General features: G+C 35.3%; 1 protein-coding gene across 13 annotated transcripts in view; it reads right to left on the bottom strand.

The window, feature by feature from the left end:
• The window catches only part of CDH18 (cadherin 18), a 493,283-nt gene that overhangs the window by 177,088 nt on the left and 288,484 nt on the right, over positions 1-27,711 (bottom strand). For 6 of the 13 annotated variants that reach the window (XM_036400351.1, XM_036400425.1, XM_036400370.2 and 3 more), the window contains one exon: positions 5,098-5,177. The exons of 3 other annotated variants lie outside the window; for them this stretch is intronic. The gene's annotated coding sequence lies outside the window, so the exon portion shown is untranslated. The remainder of the gene's footprint in view (positions 1-5,097; positions 5,178-27,711) is intronic. 4 more of the 13 variants (XM_036400360.1, XM_054514200.1, XM_054514206.1 and 1 more) reach the window with 1 other exon arrangement.

The following is a 27,711-nucleotide window of genomic DNA, read 5'->3' as shown; positions in this document are numbered from 1 at the left end:
AGCTGATCTTTAACCCCAGGTGATGGCTGATGGAATAAGACCCTGAATAGCAACTATCTTCCATCCCAAACCCTATCCTATACGGGGAAAAACAGCCATGAAATATTTTGTTTGTTTGTTTTCTGCGGCAACATCACTTTTCAAGGAGCAGAACAAAGCAGCATTTTTTTTCATAGTTATGAAATCACCTCCTACACACCATCCTCACCAACATCATCATGCAGCTTGCTGTAAATTTAAAACTTGAATATAAGTTTTGTTTCTAAAACTCTGAATTGTGAGGTGCTGACATTATTGGGTTTGTACACATCTTGATATTGAACAGTTTGTAAAAGATACCTGTGTCAGATTTAAGCAACACTGACAGGTGCTAAGCACTTGTGCCTGCCCCTTGCATGAAAATGAAGGGCTCTTATATGATTATTGCAATAATGCAGATTTACACATGAGAAGGAAAAGAGACACATGAAAAGATACACACACTGAACAAAATATCCAGTAAAGAATTTTACAGTAAAGAATATTCAGTGCTTAATACAAAGGCAATGAAAATAAATAATACTGAAGAATTAAAACAATTCTGAATTGACACTGATGAATTATTAGAGTAATAACATTTTGTAGTATTTCCCCTAAATAACAGAAAGCAAAAAACGAAGTAATCTCTTTTACCATTCCAAAGAATTAAATATTCTGGCTTTGTAATCTAGAGAACCTATTTCTATAAGGTATGAAATTTATAAAAGAGTGAGTTCTAAGTTTTTTAGATTACATTAGTTTTTGTAGTAATTTACTTAACACTTTCTACTACATTTCATGAAAACAGATATTCTTGACTTCCATTAGTTATATAGTTATATTTATAGTTATATAGTTATATAGTTATATTTATATTAGTTATATAAATAGAGAGAAAATAGTAAAAAGGAGTTCAATGTTATACTGCACTACAAACATTACTCTTAGAAAACACTGGGGAAAGGACTGAAATTCATTAAACTGCAGTCTTGTCTTCTACAAATGTTTTCATAATCAATTATATTGATCAGTTTGGACTCCAAATTTTAAATTAATAAAAAGTGTGTTGTGTGGGGGTTTTTTTAGATTTTGTATTTCAAAATCTGAGTTTATTTTCTTTAGAAACATACAAAGCCCAGTTGAATTACATAATGTATATATAATTAAAAAGAAAAAGGGCAAAAAATAAAGAGGAAAAATGTAATCAGGATTCAAAATACGTACAACATCACTTCTTGCCGTTTACATTTCCAGTTATTCTGTCTGTAAACGGGAAATATGTACCAGAGCAATTCTTTTTGTGAACAGCTTCTTTCCAGCTCTGACAGCAAAGGACAGAGCTTGAGCTCCACAATATGACCAGGCATTTGGGTTAAAGGCCAGTGCTGCCTGCATTGTGCTCAGACACCACATGTACGCTCATACATGTGAAAGCCAATTTTCTAAGAACTCATCCCAGTGTATTTGCACTATACCAGGGATTTTGTCAGTCAGGGACATCTCCCTCTGTAAAAAAAGGTCAGGAACAGACCAATATATTATCAAGAGGCAGAGTTCAACCCTGTTCATTTCAGCATGTGTTCAAACAAATGTCTAAGAAATACAGCTTGCTATGAGGAAACAAGAGTTTAATGCATGAACAAGGACATTTGGTATGTAGTTTTCCCATTTAAAAGAGATTATTAAAGGATAAGTATATGCTATATATAGACTGTAAGATGCCCTTAACGTACCTTGGATAGAAAATCATTCAAATATGCCATGTTCATAGACTACTGAAAGAAATAATTAACTTATTTTAGCTAAAATATAAAAACAAATGCAAAGTACTCATATATGTCAATAATATTTGGTCCTGAGCACTACCTAGCCATAACTTCTTCTAGTAAATATTCTATTAATTTTTACCATACCCTGCAAGTCTTTTGCCTTATATATACATGAAAGAAAACAAATTTTCTACTGTCAGTAACTAAATTTTACCAAAAACTCAATTATATAGCTAAACATCTTGTGGATTGTAGTGAGGTTTTTTTCCTCCCTTTCATCTTCTACCCTTCACTGTTTTTATTATATGGACTGTAATAAATCAAAATATTTTTTATGCAATCTGGTTATATACGTACACTATCTTATTCTAAATACAGGCATTCTAAGTACAGGGAAAAACTCTCTACATTTCTAGAATTCACTTTCTGATGCACATCTATTTTCTCTTGATAGCAAAGAAAAAAACCAAAACAACAACACCACCACTTCATAAGCAATATTTTAGAATAAAGAAGTTATAGACAGGAAGGGTTCCATCTCATCTACTACAGCTGCTTTTAGCAATGGTGTTATGAAAGTAAGGCACTAGAGACCATACTTTTTTCTAATCCATTTTTTACTGCATTTTCACCAGGGAGAAAGGAAATGAGACTCCAGGGAAGCTGACTATACGTGCTAGTGGTAAGACACAACCTACAAGATGCGGATCGTTTGATATGTACAAAAAATAAATGACTGAAAGCAAACAATTTATGGTACAGCTCTACTTCTATCTATTTTAACATTCGACCATAAAATCCAATGCATCAAAAATTTACATGTCAAAATATCATGAATCACCAGAATAACATCAACACACAAAAAATCCAGCTCATTTTAGTTTATCAGTATTTCTTAAATAAACACGGTAACAGCTATGTACTACTGATGTCAATATACTCCCACTCTGCACAATTACAGACCATCAGAACAACTGTTCATCACTGACTGAACACTCTCAGTAATCATGAACCTTCTCATATGCACAGACAAGGCCTCAAACAGCTAATGTCAAAGTAATCAGTCTTTATCCCTGACACAAACTCATCATACGTGTTGTGTCCTGAAAAATAGTCTTTAGGGAAATACAGGAGAAAATATTCTACAGGCCTATAACACAAGTACTTTGTAGCATCTCTTCAATTAAATTCTTTAATAAAAGCATAATTAGTGCCAAGTGCGTAGGAAAACCCTTAGATAGCAACTCCTCTGATCCTGCTAGGCAGGGCAAGATTTTTACAAGTAACCTAGCATCAGAATTTTGTTTCTGAAAATAAGATCATCAGCTATTTACTGCTCACAAAATTCTGGTAAAGGGATTATAAACCTTGCAATCATCATCATTCTCTCCGATATCTTACTGAAATCTTTTGGTTTCACTTCTACTATACTTGCAATTCAGTGACTGACTGCTGTGTACAACACAGCCTTGACATTGATTACTAATACAGTATTGCAGCTACATCCCCATGGTAACTTGCTTTCAGATAATTTCTATAAGCCATATTTCTACCAACCACAGGAGATGTCCTATAATATCACAGTAATTCCTAAAATATGCAATATTTATTAAAAAAAAAAAAAAGCAAAACACGCCACGTATTGTTCCATTAAAATCCCACAACCCTTCTAGCTTGTGTGATTTATCAATTTTCTCACTTTTTCAGTTCCGCTCTTCCTCTCTAGCAAACCAGTATTCATTACTCAGGAGCTGAAGTTAGCTTCCATCCAAAACCCAAGGAGACAGCAGGGGAAGATGTGCAATCCCTCAAAGGCAGAAGTATTGAAACTAAATTTTGTGGATGGAAAAAATTTGCAGCTAGACAAGACAGAGGATTTCTTTCAACACTCAAAAATGGTCAAATTTGTGGTCCACTTCCTCTGGTTTTCCTCTCATTTCCTGCCATCTCAATTCAATCTAGTTCACTTAATGGACAGAATACCCTTCATGTCTTTTAGCTGAATCAGTATTTCTCTGGCTATTGTGCTGCATATGACTTCCCAAGGAAATAAATGAGCACCAGACATGGTACAAAAATGAGAGAGAAACATAGCTGAGAGCCATAAATATACTAACAGTGAACAAGAAGATTGATTTGACTGGGTCTAATCTGCTTCCTAGGTACATCGACATTAAAAAAAAGAAAATACTCTATGCTCTTTCCAGCTAGTCCTATTCCGCTAAAACATGACACTGTTCTTTTAATTTCCTACATGCTGCTTGCTTCTGTAAAAGCATAAATATTTTGTGTATTCAAAAATATGCAGGGAGCAGTTTGTTCCACTGTCAGGGAGGTCTTATGGCATTCTCCTTCCCTGCACTTGTGTATAAACAAAATACACCAGAGTATATTAAAGCCATGTTCATATTTCCTCAGCTAACAGAAGTACAACCTAGTGCTATGAACTTCTGCCTCAGCTGCTGTAATATTTTCAATTGCAAGAAAAGCAAGAATTTCATTTTAAACTAATTTGTTCAATAATCAAATTTTTAATGTATTATAGACTAAGTGTAAGGTTTAAATATTTTTCTTGTATTACTATCCTCAAACAACAGTTTAAGTGCATAATACACTCACAAATACGTTTAAATGCTTCTAAGGCCGAGCCTCACCGATTAGAGTTCATTAGGATAGCTCAGCTTCTCACATCCAAATCTACCCTGTAATATTCATTATTATATAGTGCTTTTTGCTGCAGAGATAGTTTATGCTGTGGAGAAATTGAAAGCAGTTAACACCTGCATTTTGAAATTGAAATTTTAATTTGACATGAATCAAAAAAGCATTAAAATTAACAGACAAGCATGCTGCAAACAAAGCTGACAGTCATTTTTAGTATATAGCAGAGCAGCGTTTTTAATAGCATGCAAATACTGTTGACAGGCATGTCTTTATTCAATTAGTTCCTAGTTTCCAAGGGCAGAGTAGTGTGCACACATCTAAACTGTGTTTTCTAATTTTAGAGGCTTTGTATATTGAATATTTCAAACTACTTAGTATCCAAATCAATTTAACAGAATGCCACTTAAGGTACTTTTCAGTTTTGGCTTTCAATAATTTACATTGTATACCTCAAGACTGTTCATGACCTGATCCATAATTACATCCAAGCAGATCTCTTGGCCTTCTTTTTGAAGTATTTCAGAGTAGTTATACTTATAGGTGTGCACATTTTTGTATGCCTCTCAGTATTATAAGTTTCGTGCCAATCCATCTGCATATCCTGTTTCCTTCTGTGGCTAAAATAGCAGGTAAAACTGGCACTTACTGTTCAATGGTTACAGGGCACTTCTCCACTCCTCCTTTTCCAAATGGTTTGCCAAATCAAACCAACTGCCTCCTTCGCTGCTGGGAAACAAAAACAAAAAACCCACACACACGTCAGAATTCAAGGAACTGAGGGAGAGGGCATTTTACTAAAAAAATCTCTTAGGGAAAGGAAAGAGCAGTGTAACAGTGGTATTAACACCAACTTTTTCTCATAACAGCTAACAAGAATGTGGACAAAAGATCCCTTCTCAGGAGAGCTGTGGTGGGACACAGTCAACATTTTTAGGCAAAAAGAATAAAAAAATACCAAAAAATTGTATTAAAAATATAAAAAAAGAAGCATAAAGCCAGCTTAATTGTTTGTCTTTTTACCAAACTGTGAACTATCAATAACTCAACAATTAATTATATTTTTCTAATGCATTCTCCACTGGTCAACTGTATTAAAGGATTAGCCAAGGTTTGTCTACAACCATCAACCATATCAGTATCTTTTTTTTTTATTTGCAAATGCAAATGTTTACATCTGGATACAAAATAAAGCTTCTTTGAAAACACTTTTGCTTTTTTTTTTTTATATAAAACCTGAAAATTTCCACTGGAGAAAATTCAAAAAAAAAAAAAGGCAATTGTAAGAAACATATTTTCTGAAGTACCTGAAAGCTGCTGATTGCTTAGCATTCCCCAGAGGTCTGAGTAAGCAATGCAGTGCAAACATTGGCTATTCAACAGAGTTATTAATAGCTGTGATTCTAGAACAAATAAATTGTGCTGGTATTATTCCTATAACACTAGTGTGATGCAGGACCTACAATTTACAGTAAGCCTCATTTACAAAACACCAGATAGCATCTTAAAAAATTAAAGTTTAAAGAGTCATTTCAAACATAATATATATTAGACATGCCACTGTGTTGAGCACAATTCTGTTTCACAAGGTATGTAAAATGCATCATGACTAAAACATGAAATAGGAACAATTTGCTTTCTAAAAGTCAGTATCATTCTCACACTCTTGTCAAGACCACACCAGCTACAAAATGTTTTTCTATTCACAGCAGCTGGTGGCAATACTGACAGACAACATGAAGACCCCGTCATTTGTTGCACTGCACAATCACTCCTGCAAAGAGACAGCCTCTGTACTGCATAGGTGGAAATGTATTAAAAAATGTATTAAAATATGTATTTTTGAACAGAAACCTGCCCTGCATGAAAATGGCTATTATTTCCATATTATAAGCAGAAAAATGAGGCATGCCCAGTTTCATGGGGTAAAATCTAAATGCAAGCAGCAGTCAGATAAAATGAGATCTGAACCTCTACTCACTCTGCTTGAGTAACTTTGCACAGGACAGAAACAGATGAGCTGCTATCAACTTCATATCCTTGCAAAGCTACAATTAAATTTTTATCAAGAAAATAATTTTTAATTTATTTTTTATTGACAGTAATACTTTTTTCAACTTTCTGTTTTTCACATTTGTATTCTTGCACTGCAGGAAACCTGAATTTAGAGATGAGAGATCCTGTAAAAAAAAAAAAAAAGTCTCTTTTCTGAAGATAGAGTACTTAATCAAGTGCTTAATTAATTTGCCTTCCTCACCTATTTCAATTTAATGTCATAATTCTCATCTCCAGAATGACACCTGCCAGTACAGGTGTTTTACTTGGCATTTCTGTGTGTGCTCCTGCAAAATGAAAACCGAGTTGGAGTCTGGACAAAATGGAGGGGCACAAACCAGGATATTATTGGAGTTGTTCCATGCTCTGATTCCCAAGGCTAATCCAGGGAAAATAAAATATTATTGCTACAATATTTTAGAAGAGGCCTGGAAAAAAAGTCAAGGAATAGAAAGGGTGAAATATTTTCGTATCTTTTTTATCAGAACTCCTAAAGAGAAAAAGGCGAAGGAATTTGCAAATCACCAAAAGAAAAACAGAAGAGGCAAAGTAAGGCCATGGGGTTACTGACCAGTTTTGCCATTAGATCACAGGGAAAAGCACAAGTGAGATATGCTGCAAGACTCCTGTCTTCTACTGTAGATAACATTGGGTAATTATAAGAAAGGTGGTGACAAATCTTTTACTAGGGCCTGTTGATATCAAAAACGGGATGGTGATTTTAAACTAAAAGAAGGTAAATTTAGACTGGATGCAAGGAAGAAGCCTTTTACATTGATGTGGTGAAACACTGGAACAGGTTGTTCAGAGAGGTTGTGGACGCCCTACCTCTGGAAACATTCAAGGTCAGGTTGGATGGGACTAGTAAAAAAAAGCATGCCCATTCCATCAGTTAATGTAACTATGCTTATTTCAATCAAATAGAGAAACATCCACCTTCTCACAGTGACAGCAAGAGGTATGAGTTTATAACTTTGTTTACAAACAGTAGGGTAATTCCTGAAGGTTTTTTGGGTTCAGGTCAGTGATTTATCTGTTTGTTCTAAAATGAGAATGGGCTCCACAATTTCTACGCAATTTGACACTATTGCAGCGTCAAACATCATCTGTGTAGTTTTTAGAACAATCCACTAACTTTGCTTATTTCTCTCTGGTCTCCAGCTTGCCTTCCTCATCCTGCCTCCTTTCTTTGTTGTGTAAGAGTTTACTGATGTTACTGATATACTTACTAATCAAGACTAGGCACTTGCCTTCCAGAAATGGCTTAGCTTTACCAGTGTATATTTTATTCTTGGGCAGAAATAAAAATCTTATTAAATTATTTCAGATACCAATTACTTTATTTGAAAACATCCATGTGTCGCATCTCTTAAAAGATGCTGAATGCTCTGTACTCTTACAGATGTCTTTCATGATCTTGCAATTTGTGTAATTCTTAATGAAGAATATAGTTACTATGAACTGTCCATCTGCTTTGTATCATTATTAATATTTTCTCAATTGTTCTGTTGAAAATTACAGTGTAGCATCACAAATCCAGTTACAATACCCCTAATTATAATCTCTGCTGACAGAATGATCCAAAATGATCCTCTGGAAGTCTAAAATGTTTATAAAATTTGGGCACAGGAGAAAGGAAAACAGTTTAACTAACATGTATTTTCAGTGCTTGCTGAGGAAAGACTGGTTATGTATTCATCAGCCAGTGACTGACAAAAGTAACTTTTAGGAAACAACTTCTGGGAACCAAATTAAACTGCTGAAATGCTGTTTCTGAAAAGGTTATTTAGATTATTTCTTAAATCATGTCTCCCACTATGCAGAAGTTATTGTTACTAGGGAGAAACAAACACTGTATGTGCTTATTCTTTTCACTTATGATTAAAGAAAAAAGCAAGTGTCTGAAACAATTCAGTACATCTTTTGACCAAGTGCTGGATAAAATAGGGTGCAATCAAAGCCTTGACTTGAACTGTGAGAGGCTTCATTCCTTGAGTGGCTTCAGTAATTGCAGCGGGCTTACTGGAGAAACAGGCTAAAGCTCATTGTACAGAGCAAAACACACAGCACTAAATTTTGTGGTCTGCTACACACCCCTGAGCAGAGCAAGGAGTTATATTTAACTCATATTCCAGTTGTGCCAAGAAAAAAAGCTCCTGGCAGATTAAGAAAAGAAGTAAAGTTCAACACTACCTTCTGTGTCTTGAAGAAAATACAAGATACAGATAACAATTTAAAATAATATGACATATATTATCAAGTAAGTTTGAAGTGAGCAAGACAAGGTTTTTCATTTTTCTCTAATTCTTGCCTGAGATACAGCAGAGTAAGATCACTAAGATCATTTTCCTTTAGCAAAGCTTTAGGTTGGAAGCTTTCAGGTCTCTGTTAGGTGCTTACATCCCCCAGTGTGATGTTCTTGTTTCTATACTTAGCTGGAATCCCACTGAGCAAATGGATTGCATGTGCAAGTGCGGAACAAAGTCAGGCTTTTAGTGTGACAACTTTTCTCCCTCCACTGGCTGGGAGAAAGGAAAAAGATTTGAAGTATAAAAGAATAACTATAAATCATTTCAGGGAATATATTTACCATGCAAATGTGCAGCAGGGTTTAGAAAGCCATTATCTAAGGGTTACATATAATCAACATTAACTATACACTTTCAACACATAAAACCATTAAATTTCAAGTACAGGAAATAAGCAAGTCACTACAAGCTAAGTAAGTCACTTAACTCTCTTTTCAGTGTAGTTTAGTCACTGTGAGAACAGAACAAATAAAATTAGCTACCATCTGACATCAGTATTTTTAAATTCTCAGAGCAAGGGAAAAAACCAAAGTACAGTGATGTAAAGTAACCTCTGAAACCTTCAGGCTGTTTTTGCATTCCATGCACAGGAATCTTTAAACCCAATGGCACTTTGGTGCCTTATGCTATGACACTGAGACATGAACACATGGCATAGGCAGACTTCTAACTCCATGGATATAACACCCACATGGCCTGGAAAACCTGTGATTTACAACACTCTAATAGAAATTCAGGCAATAGTCTACAAAAACTTTCTATGAAATGACTCAAACCAAACATATTTCTGATTAAGTATTTTGCCTTGAGGCAAATATGACTTCTGCAGCTCTGTCTTTTTTGGAAAACTAGTCTTCAGGAATCATCGGCCTCTTTTTCCAATGGTAAAGTCTGGAGTAAGGAAGACATTGGTGGAAGAGAACCATATTAGGGAAATTTTAAATAATCTGAACATACATAAGCCCATGAAGTCTGATAGAAAGCACCCACAACTATGGTGGGAACTGACTGATGCTATTGTGTAGCAACCCGAAGAGGTTCTTGAAGACTGAAAGAAAGCAAATATCACTCCACAATTCAAGAGGGACAAGGGGAGAGATCCAGGAATCCACAGGCTGATCAACCTCACTTCCACCACTGGGACGGAGCATCTAATACTGGAAAATATTTCCAGAAACATGAAAGACAAAAAATTATCTGGAGCAGTCATCTGGATTTATGAAGTGGAAATTGTGGTTAACCGTCCTGATTCCCTTCAATAAATGAGGAGACCAGCTTGGTGGCTGAGGGGGGAGCAGTGGGTGTTGATTACTTCATCCTCATCAGGGAGGCTTTTGACACTGCTGTAACATCTTCACAGAGAAGCAGATGAAGTATGGGTTATGTAAGTGCAGTGAGGTGGATTGAAACCTGGCTGATGGGCCAGGCAGAGAGGGTTGTGGTGAGCAGCACAAAGTCCAGCTGGAAGCCAGTGCTGTACCCCACATGCCACAGCACTATTTAGATCTTCATAAATGACCTGAAAAATGGGACATAGTCCTCTCTTCTGGAGATTGCAGATGATATAAAACCAGTGGTGGGTGTGGGGAGCCGAGATGAACCAGATGGTTGTACTGCCACTCAGTAGGATGTCAACAGGCAGGAGAAATTGATAGAGAGCAATGCCAGGAATTTCAGCAAGAAAAAACACCAAGTCCTGCAACTGGGGAGGAATATGTTCACACAAATGACAGGTCATTCACAGAAGAAAAATATTTAATGCCCAATTCCCTTAGGTTGGTGTATAGAAGTGTGGTATATGCTATAAGTATGCTAGATCGTCTCTTGTACAGTCAACTGTTATGCTTGAATTCAAACACAGGAAAGTAATCTTGGTTTCTGCTGTTCTATGAGGGTTTTTTGTCACATATTGAAAGTTTTCAAGTGACCAAAATCCCTCTGGCAATGAATGCTAATGAATATAATGATTCATGTAATGACATGACTTAGCTTTACCCTTCAAGAGCCAGTGCTGCTCTGTCTACAGACCAAACATATGCATTCTCCTGATACAGAAATTGTAAACTAAATGTGCAGCCTTGCAGGGAATGCCAGGGACTTATCCACAGGTAAAATCTTCTATATAGCTCTGATGATGCAAAGCCTTAGTGAAAAATAGACTATATGGCTGAACTGAATGATTTCTCTGTATCATAGATTTTAAACCTTCAAGAAAATATTGTACCAAGAAAGGGATTGGTGAACAGTTCTGATATTAAGAGTACAGTTAGACAGTAATTCAATCAAAATGCTTCAGTTTCTCTGTGTAAGTTCTTCAGAATTAGACACCTAGCACGGTTCAGGCAGGCATTTTCAGCAGTATTGCCAATAAATAAGCAAAACTGGTAATTTCTTTATCAACTTTTTTGCACATTTTCATATATCATGAACACTTGCTGCTGTTTCTTGTGCTCCTGTTAGTTTACTTTCACATTATATGTAGATAGAGATGATCTCAGCACATAATACATCTGATCCCAATTAAATATTATCATTCAGTTATTCTACAGAGATCTTTGCAACACACAGTTTTAAAGTACAGATTATAAAGTGTTAACTTATATGCAAAGAAATGTAAGAGGCCACCAAGTGTGCTTTGTAAATTACCTTACAAAACTTTTTAAGCAAGTGTAATTTGATGTTTAATACAAACAGAAATAGTGTAAGATTGCCTGCCATTTTGACATCATATATATAATTCAGCTCAAGGAGTGAGGAACAAACAATTTGACGCAAGGCTTGTGCAACCAGGATAACTGCAATGCCTCTCACCTTAGCCTAATAAACTATGTGGTCTAGACTGTTTTGAATGCTATAGACAGATGCAAGCACTTGAATTTAACCTTAAGTTTGCTTTAGTTGGGTTTGATGAGTGGCAACTGAGTAACAGTAGCTTCAATGTGTCTGAAGTCTATGAACTGGGTCCTGGAACAGCCTAACAAGAACTCCAGACACAGATTTCTTCCTCCTTCTCTGGGGCTGCAGTGAGGAGGATGGGTAAGGAAGGTTGATACTACAGGCCCAATGGAAACAGAAGAATCTCCTGGTGACTGCTGTTGACCTTGAGGAATCTCTGGGACACAGTAAGATTTTCTGGTAAACACTTCAGCCTCTACCTTTATAGAAGTATTACTGTAATAGATTTTACATTGAGATTTGACATCTAGATGCTTTCGAGCAATAATGGAATTATAAATGGCAGTAAAGGTTCAAATCGGCTGCAAATATTATTCTTTTACACTAATCTCTACTTTCCCTAAAACAGGATTTACTTCAAAGAATTCAGAAAAAGGTAAACAAAAACTTATTAATGAACATAGTCAAAGCTGGCTTTCTAAACTAATTTCAATCTCAAATGCACAATTGTTCTGTTGACAGAAGCATTTCTACAAAAAATGTCAATCTGATACACAAAATTAAATATTATAATTTTGTGTATATAGCAGGAAAAAAATCTTTTAAAAATGTTCTTCAGTGGTGTAAAGTTTTCAAAGATCTTTGTGTAAATCCACAAACCATATACTTACAATCTCAAAGTTCTTAAATCCCACTTTTACAAGTGCTGTGATGCAGAAAGAAAGGACTACTCATATCAATACAGGCTTGAATAATTAGGGGACAGGCTCTAAAATAATTCAAGATTATTTTAATAAAGATCGCTTAGATAATAACTAAATAACATTATATAAGGTAGAGCTAAAAAATGCTTTCCTGTTGCTAGAAAAGACCATCTGCAAGGATAATTAACTCACAAGGGTGACTAACTGGGATAGTTAACTAAACACAATTATTCATTAAAGAGGTTAAATTCTCTTAGTCCTGCTTTCTTATTTTTCCTTATTATTTTATATTGTTGCACATTTTTCCACCAAACAGTAATCCTCATTAATTTTCCAGTGTTTTCCATGCAGTCCTAAAATCACATGAAAAATAAAGATCTGCAAGGAAGATAATTCAGCGACTTGACATGGTGCTCTTCAATGGCAGTCACCATCCTAATCTTGAGGATGTGGAAATAGCTCTTGTTTTTGTGTTAGGAAACTGCCATTTCAAACAACAGATGAGTTTCCTTGTATATTTACTGTATTGCTTCCCTTTTCTTTGCTACAGTTATGACACAACCTGTTCCTATTTAAGCAGTGTGCAAGTCAGATGGAGGAACCTGGTAATGAGATTTCTTTTCAGCTGAAGACAGAGTTGCAGCTGGGATGCAAACAAGATATTGGTTTGAATGCACACCTTGGAAGTTAACCTACCCTCCCTCTTAGTGTATATTCTAACACAGAGACAGCCCTCAAAGAAAGCAAATGCTTTTGCTCAAACAGTTTCACAAATAAGGAACTTTAGACATTATGTCCATAATTTATGATCAAAAAGAAGGGACAAAATGTTGACGAAAGACTTGAATAGCCAGTAACAAAATATGCTGGGGAAAAAAAAATAGAAAAAAGAAAATAGTTCCTTTTTTCAATACAACTTCTGTGGTGCTTAGAAGAGAGATATCTGCATAGGTACCCCAAATAACCAAAACCAAACCAAAACAAACCAAAAAAAAAAAAAACCCAACAAAACACTACCCTGCAAAATGTATTCATTTACCTCTGTATTATATACCAATTCACAATTGTTTAGTTGATTTTTAAGTTAACAGGCAGGGACTGCCATTCCTCTCTTGAGTATTTTAACTCCATCAACAATTTACCCCCAAGCCTGAAAAAAATAAAACACACAAAGCTTGCTCCAGCTTCTCTTGCTGTTTGGGTCTCTCCATAAAGTGATTCTCCATCACTGAAAATCATCATATATTATAATGTCAGGTCCCAGAGCCTTATAGCTCAACACAGTAAAAAAATTTCAATCTTAATTTCCCTCATAGGGCAGATTCTAAAGGCATTCCCTGTTTCTACCAAAAATTTAATTCTCTCTGATCCAGAAAACCATTCCTTGCCCTCAGCTTACATCCTTGTCAGAGCTGGACATTCCCATCTCTCAGTATAACTCAAAGATAAATGCCCTTGAATTGTACAGCCATGTTTTTGCATCTGTGACTGAAATTGTTCAGGAAAAGATTTTGACATTCTTTTGCAAAAGCCAGAGAGGCTGCTCGTTCACACAGCATGAAGCTGACTTGAGCTCAATGAGAAAATCGTCTGCCAATTTCAAAATCTTCCCAACCATCAACTAACTCCTCATTCCACCCTCAATGATTACTGCAAAGTAGTTGAGTCAATCAATCAAGTTTACCATTTTGTAAGAAGTTATTAGAGGATTCTCAGGTACACCACACCCTGACTATCATGTCTGAAAGTCATTAGCCCGCAACGTTTTGAGCAAAATAGTGCAAACTGAAAATTGCAGAATACATAATAAAACTGTAAAAAAATAATTATCACATGCTTCTTCATGTTAGAATAGCCCTCCAATATGTATAATTATAAGACTATTTCTTGTTTCATCTATGTTTAAATTATATTCATTCCATGGAGGGCATGTTCTTAGAAAATTTCCATTCACTTATGGAACTAAATTTCATTGGCTTCACAGTATTTATTTCCTCTCAACTCTATCATTACTTTCATGTAACTGTCAGCTGGATATGCTCAAATATGTAATTTTAGGCTGTACGATAAAGGAATCTGTAAATAGGACATCTTCCCAGCAGATTTTTTAACTGACAGCTAATGGGAAGTAAAATTATAGCTACAGTCTGATCCTCTGTCCTGCACAAAGTCTTACAATAAATCTCACAGTAAGGTCACCGCCCTCAGTCCATCTCAAGGTAGAAAACAACAACACCACAGCCATTAATGTGTCCCTGGCTATAATTTTGACAGTCAAGCCTCTAAGGTTTATCAAGATGCTGTTGAAGTTGCAGTTAACAACACATAAAAATTTGTATCTCCTCTACTTCAGTATCAAGAATTATCAATAAATTTCTATAAATAATTCTTTCTTTTAATTGGCATAAATAATGCTTATACTCCTTTACTGACATAATATAAATACATACGTGTACTTCAGGCACATTGAAAGAAATTAAGTTTTATCTACAAAATTGTTAAAGGCTGGACACTAAGTACAGTACAATCATTAGAGTTAAAGAGAAACAAAAACTGTTTTGTTCTTCATAGAGAAATAAACCTCTGGCTATTATTTATGTATTTCCTTAGAGCCCAGAATTCCTGGCAAATTAGCAGCATTGGAATATTTTGTCCAGATAAGAGTATATTACTCAGTTCACTGGATTAAAAAAAAAACACAACAAACCAAACCAACAAAAAAACCTTAATGCCTCTGTTAAAATCCATGTCAGCCTTAATTACTACTGGGAGTTTATTTTTTTATATCCTCAAATATTCAGATATTTTACTAGAAAGAAAATATACCGCTAGAAAAATTAGTGACTAAGAATGCTTACTGGAAATTCATTTTCAAGTTAACCAGAAATATTTTTGTTATTTCTTTCTGTTTAAATTGTGCAGTGAAATGACAAAATGATATTAAAGTCCTGGGTCTACTTCCAATAAAGTCATAATTTTATTTAATAAGAATGGAGGAAATGGTTTTCACTTAATGATGTTCTGACGTAACAAAAATATTTTTCATACAAAATGCTGTATTGATCTTTTAGCAACTGTGAAAAATCGAAATATGGTCAAAACCCGAGCACTGTATGATTAGTTTCCATTCCATTAATTTGTGGACCCATCATAAATAATTAGCAAATATTGAATTTTTTTGACAGTAGAGTGCAATTCAGATAAAGTCAGAAGCATCTCAGTGTTTATCTTGATAGTTCTGCATACAGCATTTTTCTGAAAAACAGAAGGTAAAAGTCAGGAGCTCCTAACAAGAGCTTTTCCACACATCTTCTGTTACTTATGCTAAAAACAAAGTGTCAGTGCTGCACTTCAGTTTCTATCTGGTTTCTCAGAAATACAGAAATACAGTAAAGTTTCACATTCAAACAATAAAGCAAACTTTAAGATTAAAAGTTAGGTAGTTTAAATATTTATTTTATACTCATGACACTTTGCTTTGGGTTGTTGTTTTTTTTACAGTCAATCTTATTTTAAGCAGTGTCCAAAGAGCAGTAGAGTTATGTAGTCTCATGGGACTTCTTTTCAGAGTAAGGACAAGGAGATCAGGTTATTCAGGTACTTGTCCAGTCAAGTTTAGCATATCTTTAATGTGGAGATTGCATACCACACTGGGAATCCCGTTCCACTATTTGACTGTTCTCATTATATTTATGTTTTTTTCTGACCAAAATTTCTCATGCACCAGCTGTACCCATTGTATTTTGCTATTTTGTCATGCACCATTAAGAATCTATCTCCATTTTTGTACACTTCTCTGTCATTTAATATCTGAAGAGAGCAATAAGACCCTCCCTGCAGCTTATCTTCTTAGGACTGTACAAACCCAGCTCTCTTAACCTCTTCTCATTCATTCTGTACTCCAGTCACCCCCACCATCTCAGTAGCTTCTTCAGTTTGCTCCAAGATATCAATGTATTTTATGTAAATGGGGTGCTCAAACCACACACAGTACTCCAGATGCAGTCCCACAAGTGCTTAATAGAGGTAGAGGTTTACTCCCCTCAGCCTACTGGCTTCTTTCTTACTAATATTCTGCAGAATGCAATTGTCTTCTTTTCTTGGCTTTCTTTAGCAAGACCTGCCCATGACCTTCTCTGCAAAGATGTTTTCTGCCCTGCTGGCACTGAGCCCATACTGCTGCATGGCAGATTATTCCAACCCAGATCCAAGACTCAGCATTCACCTTTGTTGAAATTCATGAACTTTTTGCCAGCTTGACCTTTTTCATGTCCTTTGTCATTAAATCCTCTGCCCCACTGAGCAATGGGCCCAATTTTTCTAGGCTGCCTTTTGCTGCCAATGTAGTCACAAAAGTCAGTCTTGTTTCTTTTATAGTTCTTGATCCAACTTAGCTACTGCTTTCCTAAACTCACCTCTATACACTTGGGCAACGCATCTGTTGGAAATAACCAGGAAGCCCATCCCAGATTCTACCTTCTGTGTACATTCTAGTTTTGCTCATCTTCAGTCAAGATTCTGCTGTTCACCCCTATGGGTCTTCTGCAATACCTGTGTGGCTTCTTTCTGCATGCTGGCATAGACCACTCTAACTGATGACATTGTCTTTAAAAGGTCAATCAGCTCCCCATGGTGCTTCTGTTCTCCAGTTCAGACTCTTACAGGATCCTGCCAAGAAGATTCCTGAACAAGCCAAAGGTGTTTCTCCCCAAGTCCATGTAATTCTATTTGCCTTGGTAATTTTGTTTTTTTTAGAATTTTAAACTTTGCAGTCTTGTGGTCACTGCACTTAAGGACCCTTCCTATCTTTAAATTGCTTGCCCTCTGTCATGCTGTTTCCCTTCCAGCAGATACCAAATTTGGTAAGATTTTCCATGATTTTCCTTAAGCTGGTCAGAGAATTTATCTACTCTCTCCTTTTGGGCATGTGGTTTGTAGCCGATGCCTTCCACTATGTAACCAAGGCTGGTCTGTCCCATGACCATTACTGATGCCATGGCACAGCTCTTTGCTGGCTTGTGACTGCACCAAGATGAAGCTCTGTGCTATCAAGCCACTCCTTAGCACAGATGATTACTGCTACTGCTAACATAAAATGTCACAGTGCTCATTCGTTATGAAAAGAACTATTCCTGCACTAATTAACTTGCCTGAACCTCAAAGACTCTTCTAGCTTCCAAACACTTCTGCAATTGAAACAATTCATTTTAATTCTACAACTCTATGGGAATAGAAACCTCAGGTGCTGAGTTTTTTCTTTCTTTTTGATCCACAGCTTAAATACCATGAAATCACATAGATTTTTTTCTTGTCTCTCAGTGGTTAAAAACATCAAAACTTTTAAACCTATTTCACATAGAATATGACAGGTAAAATTTTACTCAGAGGTGTCATATGGTTAAACACAAGTGACATTTGTATCTGCTTCTATGTATGACTAAAAGATACAGAACCATTCATTTAATCTAAACTGGTTTGTTAAATCCTACCAGGTACATCACTTACCTAAACCATCTGGCTTTTTAAAATTTGCTATACCCCTTTATTTTATTTTATTCACTCAACCCCCTCAAGTGGCAGGCAGATGGGCAGCTAGAGAAATAAAAAGGATGATGGAGGTTTAGTTTTGGTGGTTTGGTTTTTTTTCAAATAAAATATTTTTCAGTATAAATATAATTGGGATGAAAAATTTGGATTTGTATAACACAAGGGAATAAATAAAAGGCAATGTAAATGGCAATAAAATGGCCCCTCTTTATCTTTATACTGTCTCATACACTGCATGTGCAGATATTTTCCCATGAGAAGTGCACATAGATACTTTTTTCCAGCTTCTCTTTCATTCCCTTTTGCACAGTAATTTAAAAATACTGATGCCTTTTGAACAGAAATATGGATTATCAAGATGGTGACTTTGGATGCCTGAAAGTTTTTGTAACTCTTACAGAACCTAAGCTAACCCAGAGCACTAAATTATCAGAGGTCAGCTTTGGGAGCAAAAAAAAAAAAAAAAAAAAAAGACAACTACTTTTAATTTGGTTTCCGAGTCTGGAAACTACAATGAAATAATGTTTTAGATCTTTCTTGCATGCTAAAGGAAATATCCTCTTGCTGTTATTTTTAATTTTAAGCTAGAATTCTAAAATAATTTTTTTATTGCCAGAAACTGGAGCTTAAGAAAGCACACATAACAGGGGAAGGAAGCATTGATGGAATGTTTTTCTCTCACGCTTTCAGGAGCTGACTAGCCTATAGGCCAACTGATTCTTCCGGAAATGATATTTTAAAATAAAAAATAAGAGGAACAGAGTGACAAAATGGAAAAAGGCCACAAAAGTGAAAAAATGTTTATAAAAAATGTATAAACACATTAGTTCCTCTTTTATTCTCAGGGTTGCCCCATATTTAATTTGCTGTTCATTCACCTGTGCAGCCTGGAACACATAGTCTCAGTCTTTGCTGTTTGCTTTCATTCTTTCTTGGATGACCAAGACCCCCTGCATATGGATCTGCAGCTTGCTGCCATATAAATATTTGGTCTGTGGACTGGACTTTGCAGCTGGGCTAAAGAGATAGTGACCATGGCCACAGTTTTAACTGCACCCAAAATACATGTTTAGAACAGACAAGTCTACTCTGAACTCTAAATCCAGAATTGGTGAACCCCATTAAGATCCTCCCTGGGGTTCTGCAGCATCTTCAGAGGCATGGTTAGTGGATAAGAAGCATGAAGATCGCATTTGAGGAAGCTGGATTGATTCAGCTCAAAAATGTTAACTAGGGAGAGAAGGATCATTACAAGTTAGCTCAAATAAAGCTAGAACTGTAACCAAGGATGAAAGAAAAATTATTTTGCATGCTCTTCAGTGCACGTTTTTACCGTATCTGCCAAAGACATAGCCGTAAGCAAATCACCTCACAGTCACTTTTGAGTCCACTAGTCTTTTGATAGTCTTATTTATAATGAACATAACTTGCATGGCTTTAAATGTTCAGTAGAAAGCAGTGCACAATAATAAGCTCACAGAAGAAAATAAAATTATCTTGCATATACATTACTTGATGAAATACATTGACTTTTTCAAATAATAAGAAAGCTCATCAAATGTGAGATGAAAAGTGTAGCAGCCATGCAGAGAGGTCAAATTATGTAGGCTTAGCCTTCTGTGTGTTTGCGTCTTTGGACTCACTCTAAATTACAGAAATAAAAATTAATAATTTATTGTACCTATACAGGAATACAAGTTCTCATTCAGCTAAGCTAGCACACACTTCTTGTGGTTTGCTTTATTTTGAAAACGTTTATAAAATATTAACAAAGGCATCAAAATAAAATTTTAAAAAAAAGCAGTGTTATTTTTAGGTCTTTGATATACTCACTTGAACACTCCACAATAAGTAAAGGGTAATGCTAACCATGTTTTCCCTACTTAGAAAAGATCCACAGTGACTTGGGCATAATCACATCCATATGAGTAAGAAAATTTTCTCTTGTTCTTAAGGCTCACCATTAAGGCAAATTTTAGAAACAACAGTGTTCATTTGTCCTTCTTTACGGACAAATTTCACAATCTGCTGCTGCCATAATTCCAGAAACAAGGTATATGTAAAACAAAAAAATTCCTTCAAGAGATAGACGATATTTTTCTTTGCTTTAACTTTAGATTTTCCCTAGATTGTATCCTGTAACAGAAATAAATATTTGTTTTGTCATCATAATATCTCTTTAACATCTAACTCTGCATAACAGCAAAGTAAATAGTCATGTTGCAGGACAACACCTGAAAATACAACAGCACACAAGATTCTGTTCATGTATTAAATCTAGCTCACAAAATGAGTTCAAGACAAAAATATCCTCCATCAGAGAATCCATCCCCTCTCTGCAGCTTTTCTTATGTGCATTCATCATATATGACTTTAATTTGGGCGACAGCTGCTGTGAAATGAGGTTATTAGAGAAATATTCTCAGAAGTGATGCTACTTGCTGAGAGAAAACAGAGTGGTATTTTACTTATTTGGACAAAGCAAAGTATCTTGTGTGTGTAATACTAATTCACCAAAGTTACAAAACATAGATATAAATAACTATTTGTTTGGATTAATGTTAATAACTTAAATAGGCCTAAAGAGTCCTTCAGATTTGGCTGGACAGAACAGAGAGTACTAAATCAAACTAAAATTGGAATCTCTCTATGTACAACAGCACCTGTCTCCTTGTTGTCCACACAGATAATAGTGGAAAACATGGAAATGGGAAAAGGTCACAAGAGAAGGAAATAGTGCACATTTTTTATAATAAGCCACTTATTTATATCTTATATGCACAAGTTTCTATTCATCTATGGGTATCCATTATATATTCTACATCAATTTTATTCAGGTTTTGCCTTCAGACTGTATTTATATTCCTGAATATAAATAGCTTTTCTTTACCTTAGAGTGCTATTCTCAGTGGTCTCTCTCCCATTTCTTCCATTCAAATAGAGCAAAAAATATAGGGGCACTCTGCATTTGAATTGGAAGGCTCAGTTACAGGAATATGTAATTGAATTAAAGATACACTTTTTACAGTTAATTCTGATAAAGTGGTTCGGTTGGGACTGCAGCAGTGCATTTCATCCATAGTGAACCCTGCTGCACTTTTGGCAACAGAAAGTTCAGGACAGGGTTCATCGTGCTTCCTCAGGGAGCTGGGTCTTAAAATCAGAATCATGGATCAAAAGGGGTTCCTTCTACTGAGATCCACCTCAGGTCATTTAAAACCTGTCCATTGTTAGTCATTTCAGGAAGCTGAATGAGCAACACAGATCCTTAGCCTGCTTCAGCAGTGACCCTTTCTATGAGGGTGTGGGAGTCACTACTACAAAGGCCGCAGAGTGTGAGCAGACTGAAGCACAGACCTCTTTAGTACAGAGAAGAATTTTCCAATGTTCTTTTCTCTCTGAAAACAAAGCCAGCTGTTTTCATACTGGCTTAAAAACTGAATGGCCTTTGAAATAGTTTATTATTACTGCAACTTTACCTTTTTTTTCTTTTTTTTCCTCCTGTGACTTAATATTTTAAGGGAATTTAAAAATTAGAACCCCTTTTATACATGTACATCAAGGTCCAGTAGAAAAAGGTCTTTCTTCTCCTCAGGCCATTGAAGCAAACTCTTCATGTGTGAAATGCAAATGGAATCAACAAATTCAAGCATAGGATCAGTAAGTATCTGACACTGTCCTTATGAAAAAAGGATCAATATAAATCACATTCTATAAAAACATCTTTGATGACGGGAGAAGGTTTTGGGTTTTTTGATTTTTGCTTCTTTAAATATCAAATCTAAAATACAATGAGATAATCACACAGGCAGCAACTAATCCTTCAGCTTTCCCTGTTTACAAATATGCATTGCAGTTTGTCTTTTTACGTGTGTTAGACACGTAAAAAGTAGCAGAGAGAAGAATGGAAAATGGTAATAAATAAGGGTCTGTGAGAATCACATTTCTACACAACATCAATAAGCCTCTTAATGCCTCAATGTCAGAGAATCACAGAGTGGGTTGGGTTGGAAGGTACCACAGTGGTCATCTGGTCCAACCCCACTGCTCAAGCAGGGTCATCCTAGAGGCATGGGCACGGGATTGTGTTCAGACAGTTCTTGAATATCTCCATAATTTCCATAGTTTCTTGGATGGAGTTATGGAACTGCAAACTCTGGACAATCAATTAAGTCAATATAGGGTAAATAGAATTCCAGTGATGGGGCTGCAAAAGAGAAAAGCATCTCTTTAATGAAGGGGAACAGCAATCACAGACAGTCTGAGGTGACAGCTGTGGTTTTGATGCCTATAATACAGGGGGAATAAGGTTGTTTTGGGCCAATTAGTTTACAGGGTATTTGTATGCCTAATCATTGTGATTGGTATAATTTAGGAAGCATCTTCTTTCATCTTTTTTCTATATAGCCTGTAACTCCAAAGAACTCGAGAAATTTTTCTATGAATATTATAATAAACATGCTGTAAAAAGAGAAAAAATCTATTAATTTGAATTTTATGAGCTGGTGGAGAAAATCAGGAGTAAATGCTTGCCACGTTGTAATCAGTTTTATTGGTATGATTGACTTCTGTAGCATTAACTTAACATCCCTGTTTCTTGCAGGTTTTGTTTTCTTCCTCCCTCAAACAAATTCTGAAGAAATAGCTCACAGCTTTTTAAAAAATGGAGGAGAAAAGACACATCAGAGCAAAATAAGTTACTTGGTTAATAAAATCCTCGATTCCTTGAAGAAAAAAAAAATGCAGATGAGGAGGACCCCTTACTTTGTGCTAGTGACTGTCAAAGAAATTTTATGTGAAACTCAGAAAATATAGTATAAGTGCAAATAGCCAGTGAAGTCCTAAACATTTCATGGGTATAAAAGGAAATATTTTTGAGATTTTGCACAGGTAAAATCTCCACTTTGTCTTTCAGTCATGCTCACACTTCCCGGTAGAGTGAGGAGGGTATAGGAATGGGAGGGAAGAAAAAGAGTAAAATCTGAGAAAACCCCACGTATTATAAGGTTCTTCAGAGTTCTAGGTTAAAGGAAACTGTTCCTGTGATGCCAGGAATCTTGGCTCAATATCCATTGGTCCCAGGAATTTTGGAAATTACTCTTGGCTGACAGATAAGAAGGAGCAAAACTCAAGCCCCACTATAACCAAATTTCTGTTCATATTAACTAAGAAGGCAACCTGCTTAGATGTTTTCTTCTGTAACAGGTCCTGCAACTGCTTTATCACACAATGTGTGATTTCAAAGAAAAGAGGAAATGTTCAACGAAGCCTACTTTAATGAGCTCAGAGAACTTGCATAGAACTGAGCTGAGCAGATGGAACTTCAGCTCCTGGCTGAAGACAACATTTCAATTCAATGATCCTGTGTTCTTCAAATGTAAGTCTATAATATTTAATCTTGGGGTTCCTTGAATTGCAAAGAAGGTACCTTAAAACACAAGTCTGCATCATGCATAGAATTTTTGCACACACATATTAACACACATTATATAGCAATGATTCATGACTTTTTAATTGTCTCGTACATTCTCTTTTACTCTTATCTGCCTTGAAATATTTCTGATTCAATCTGGATTATAGGGACACAAAATCCAGAAGAGAAGCTCAAAGCATTACTACATAAAACAGCAAAAAGTACCTACCTTCCAAGACAAAAAGCTGTTTCATTTTAAACTTCTATTCATCCTTTCAATTGCCTTATTTCTCACTAACACACTAACACTATTCTAAAATTAAAGAATATGGTCTTTTAGAAAGAGTGGAAAAAAAAACAAAATTAGGAATGCACATGTTTATATCAGTAGCAGTTTTATCATTCCATTATGTTGATCCCTGTAATATTCTCTAATATTGAAAAAAAAGAATTGTATTAAGTGGAGTCTGAAAAAAAATTTTGCTTCTATGCCTGTGAAATTGTAAAATTAAAGGATTTTAGTTTCCTCTTCATTTGTCCTGAATTCCCAATTTTTTCACCTTCATTTTTTTGTGTTTTTTTGGTTTTTTTTAACTACTAAGCATTTGCATGGGGATACCATCAACCTTAATAGTTTTTAAATAAGCTTCTAATTTCTAAGGTTTTTTTACTAGTAATTAAATAAATGTTGTTCCATTTTATAATTTAAGATATTGAGGAGCAACAGCTTAAATTACCATGAAGGGTCATAGCCAAAGTAAATTCATGATCAGAACACTATGTATTTTGCCAAGGATAAAGGTAAATCCACCATCTTCAAAAGAAAATTACTACAGAGAATGGGTCCCTGGTCACAATGGGTCCCAGGTCTTTCTGTTTTCCACTCACATAGCCACCAACTGCATCAGGTGAGAATGTTTTTGCTGTGGAATGCTTGAATTATGTAGAAAATTGCTGCTACATTAGAATTTTACCTTCTTATTTTCAATTTTTTTTTCCAAAATGTTTGAAAATATATTTTTAAGCAAAAATCAATAATCTGATTGTTTCAATTACTAGAAGCTACATTTTCCAGTTTTCATTTCATTCAAAAACATTTTCCCATTTTGATCACCAAAAACAGAAAAAAAAATTAAAAATCTAATGGTTCTAATACCAGACTAGAAACCATGTCTAGTACCAGACATGGAAACTCAGAGTACAGATTTGACAATTGATAATAAAAAGTAAAATCAGAAACTTTAAATAACCACAAAAAAAAATCTACTTCTGTATAACATTTCAAATCTCTTGTGCTTGGAAAGCCCTTCCTCATTGAAGTCTTATATTACCAAGTAGTTCTTTTGTCACAGACTAGCAGCGAGGTTGTATTTATTTATTCAGTAATGCACAAGAAAGAGCAATAATTTTCAAAATAAATAGTTGTATTCTATTAGACCATTGGAAGTCAGAGAAAAAGGCAATATAATAATACAAGGTGGGAAAAATGTACTCCATTGTAGAAATAGCTAATCCTGCAAAACAAAACTCTATTATTAGGAGATGAATGATCAAAGAAAAAAATACTATCTACTTCCTTTGTTGTTTGTATTCGAAGCAAATATTTTATGGACATATATAAACTTAGAAAAAGAAATTATGTTCAAATATTTTTCCTATTGAGTGCTAAGATGTAACATTGTAAGAAATGTTCTAATTATATTGATGTTCTGATAAGAGAGAAAATTGGCTTCCATATGAAAATAATGCAGCTGTAGTTTTCTGTCAGGCTACAGGAAAACACCTATTTTTTCCATAAGTGACTCCATTGACGTTAGGCACCTCTACTACAGCTTGGGATTTTGATGGTGATCAGAGCACCCTACCACAACGTACAGTGCTCCATGCTCCAGAACGAATGGCCCAGGCTGGATTAGTGCCCAGAGTTTAAGGTATCTGATTTCTATCTTCATGATTAGTGACAAGGCATAAATTGAATACTTAAAGGAGTGAAAATGTTCTCAGACTGATTCTTAGTATGCAAAAATCATCCTACTAAATTATCTTCTTGGCTGACATTGCGAAATGTATGATCTGGCAGAAGGTACAGCTTTAGCTTTGCTTAAATGAATGCATCAACTTTCACAATGTTGTAGGAATGGAACTACTACATTCTGTGATGGTTCTGAAGATAAAGTGTGTCAGTGTCACTATGAGTTATTTCATGCATAGGATGCAGAACAGAACAAGACATTTGTAGAAAATACTCAGGTAATTGCAGAAAAATTTCCACTCTCCAAAACAGAACAGATTATTTATTATTTATTATTAATTATATTTATTGAGGAGGCAGATCAATTTTACTGCTGTGAAATAATTCACAATTTCTCAAATAATAATTTTATAAAGGCATTATGCCTGTTTCTGCTCCCCCATTTTGCTTTGGAAGGAAACATACCTGTACAGAACCATGCATTTCCTATGATATACTAACAGTCATAGTAATTAATCAACTCAGCTATGGATAAAATTGAGTTACACAATGAAGAGTTCACTTACAGTACTAAATGCATAGCCCAAACTATAACCTAGTTTAAACTTGAGAAGACTCAGAGATAGCATAAGGCTTTAGAAATACATATATACTTTAAAAACCAAAAGAAAAACAACAACAAAATAACACCAACAAACCAAAACAAAACAAAGGTAGAAAATGAAGCAAGTAAACCACTGGATATTTTGGCGCACATGATATGTTGGCTACTCTCTGCAGACGTTGTGGGTGAGAAGTCTTTATGAAAGCCTGAGAGAATATTGTAGAAGTGATAACTACAAGTTAGCCCCTCATGTTCCTGAAAAGATGTGATATATAATATTAAAAAAAATCCACAAAGAAGAATATCCCCTTGTCGATATCCATCCTTGTCTTAAAAGTTTCCATTGCCACTACAAGATACACCATGCAGACTACATTTTTGACTTAGTGTTAGCTTGGCTACCCTGTCATTCAGTAGAAGAACAGTAAATTGATGACAGGGGCTTTTCAAAATTTGGTTGAAGTGCTACAAGTAAAGGCAGAGTATTGGATCTCAAAAATGTAGCTGAAACACTCCTTGTACTTAATTCTCCTCATTTTTCTATGTTTGTTTCTATTACACTTCATGTAATACAGGACTAGCACCATGACCTGTCTCTGGAATCTCCTCTCTCACTTTCAGTATCAAGGACAATAACTCATAGAAGTACGAATAATTTTCTCTTTCTACAGTCCTGATAGTATTACAAAGAGCACTCAGGAAATGAATCTGTTTTGAAACACAGAAAAATACATTTTTTATATGTGTGCATTTTATAGAAAACCGTGTTCATAGTAAGTATTTAGGATATGAGGATTTCTCTTACCTTTATTTTTTTTACTAAATGAAAATATTGAATTTGACCTTACAAGTTAAACTCATGAGTTACAATTACCTAAGACATACTGCAGGTAAACACTTGTTTTTATTGGTTGCTATGAAAATTAAGTGGCAGGCTTATTTCATAGTCCTTTCTGATTGTTTGCTTCTTTGTTTTTTCTTCTTAATAGGAAAATTGGCCATAAATCACAATCGCTCTCTGCAAGCTTTTTTTTTTTTTCTTCATGTGGTGACAGCTTCTGGCTGACATAGAATTTACCTGTTTCCTTGTTTCCAATATGTCCATTTAGTTATGCTGGCCAAAAACCCCAGCAAATCTAGGACTATTCTTAAACTAATTTGTCCGAATAATAATTATTGTCGTGTCCTAGAAAGTGATATCCAACACGACTTATTCTCACACATATCCTCTGATCATCCTCACTTGCTAAATCAGAAGTTCTCCTTATCCCCTTTTACTTACCTATTAAGACTTCACAGTAGCTCTCACCAATCTATCTTTAACATATCTTTAACTGTGCAAGTACAAATCCAACATCCATTTCTCACTTCCTGAAAAGGAGTCAATGATACTACTCAGTCTGGTCAAGTAGAACTATAAGTTCTTTAATAATGGCAAGGAGAGGAAACTGAGGGAAATTGAAATAATGAGGAGAAATAAATAGTCCAAGATTTACAAAAATTACCTTGCTTTCTGAAGAACAAGGAAGAGTCTCATAAGATTTACTATAGCTGCAGATACAGAAACAATTTTTTGAGCAAGGGAAACACTTGCTTAAACTCCTTTCCTGTAACACCTTGCAGTCCATTGCAAATTTGCAGGGTACCCGTGTCAACAGTCTCCATGACAGGAGCTTAAACTTTGTGAGGCATTAAGCTCAACACTGTAGGATCCAGAAAGTATTTCATAAGTAGATTCAAATGCAAGTGTAATTTGGTTAATCA

Source organism: Molothrus ater, chromosome 1 (assembly GCF_012460135.2).
Source record: "Molothrus ater isolate BHLD 08-10-18 breed brown headed cowbird chromosome 1, BPBGC_Mater_1.1, whole genome shotgun sequence".
Taxonomy (NCBI): domain Eukaryota; kingdom Metazoa; phylum Chordata; class Aves; order Passeriformes; family Icteridae; genus Molothrus; species Molothrus ater.
Note: the sequence above shows the minus strand (reverse complement) of the source record. Positions and strands in the feature narration are given on the sequence as shown.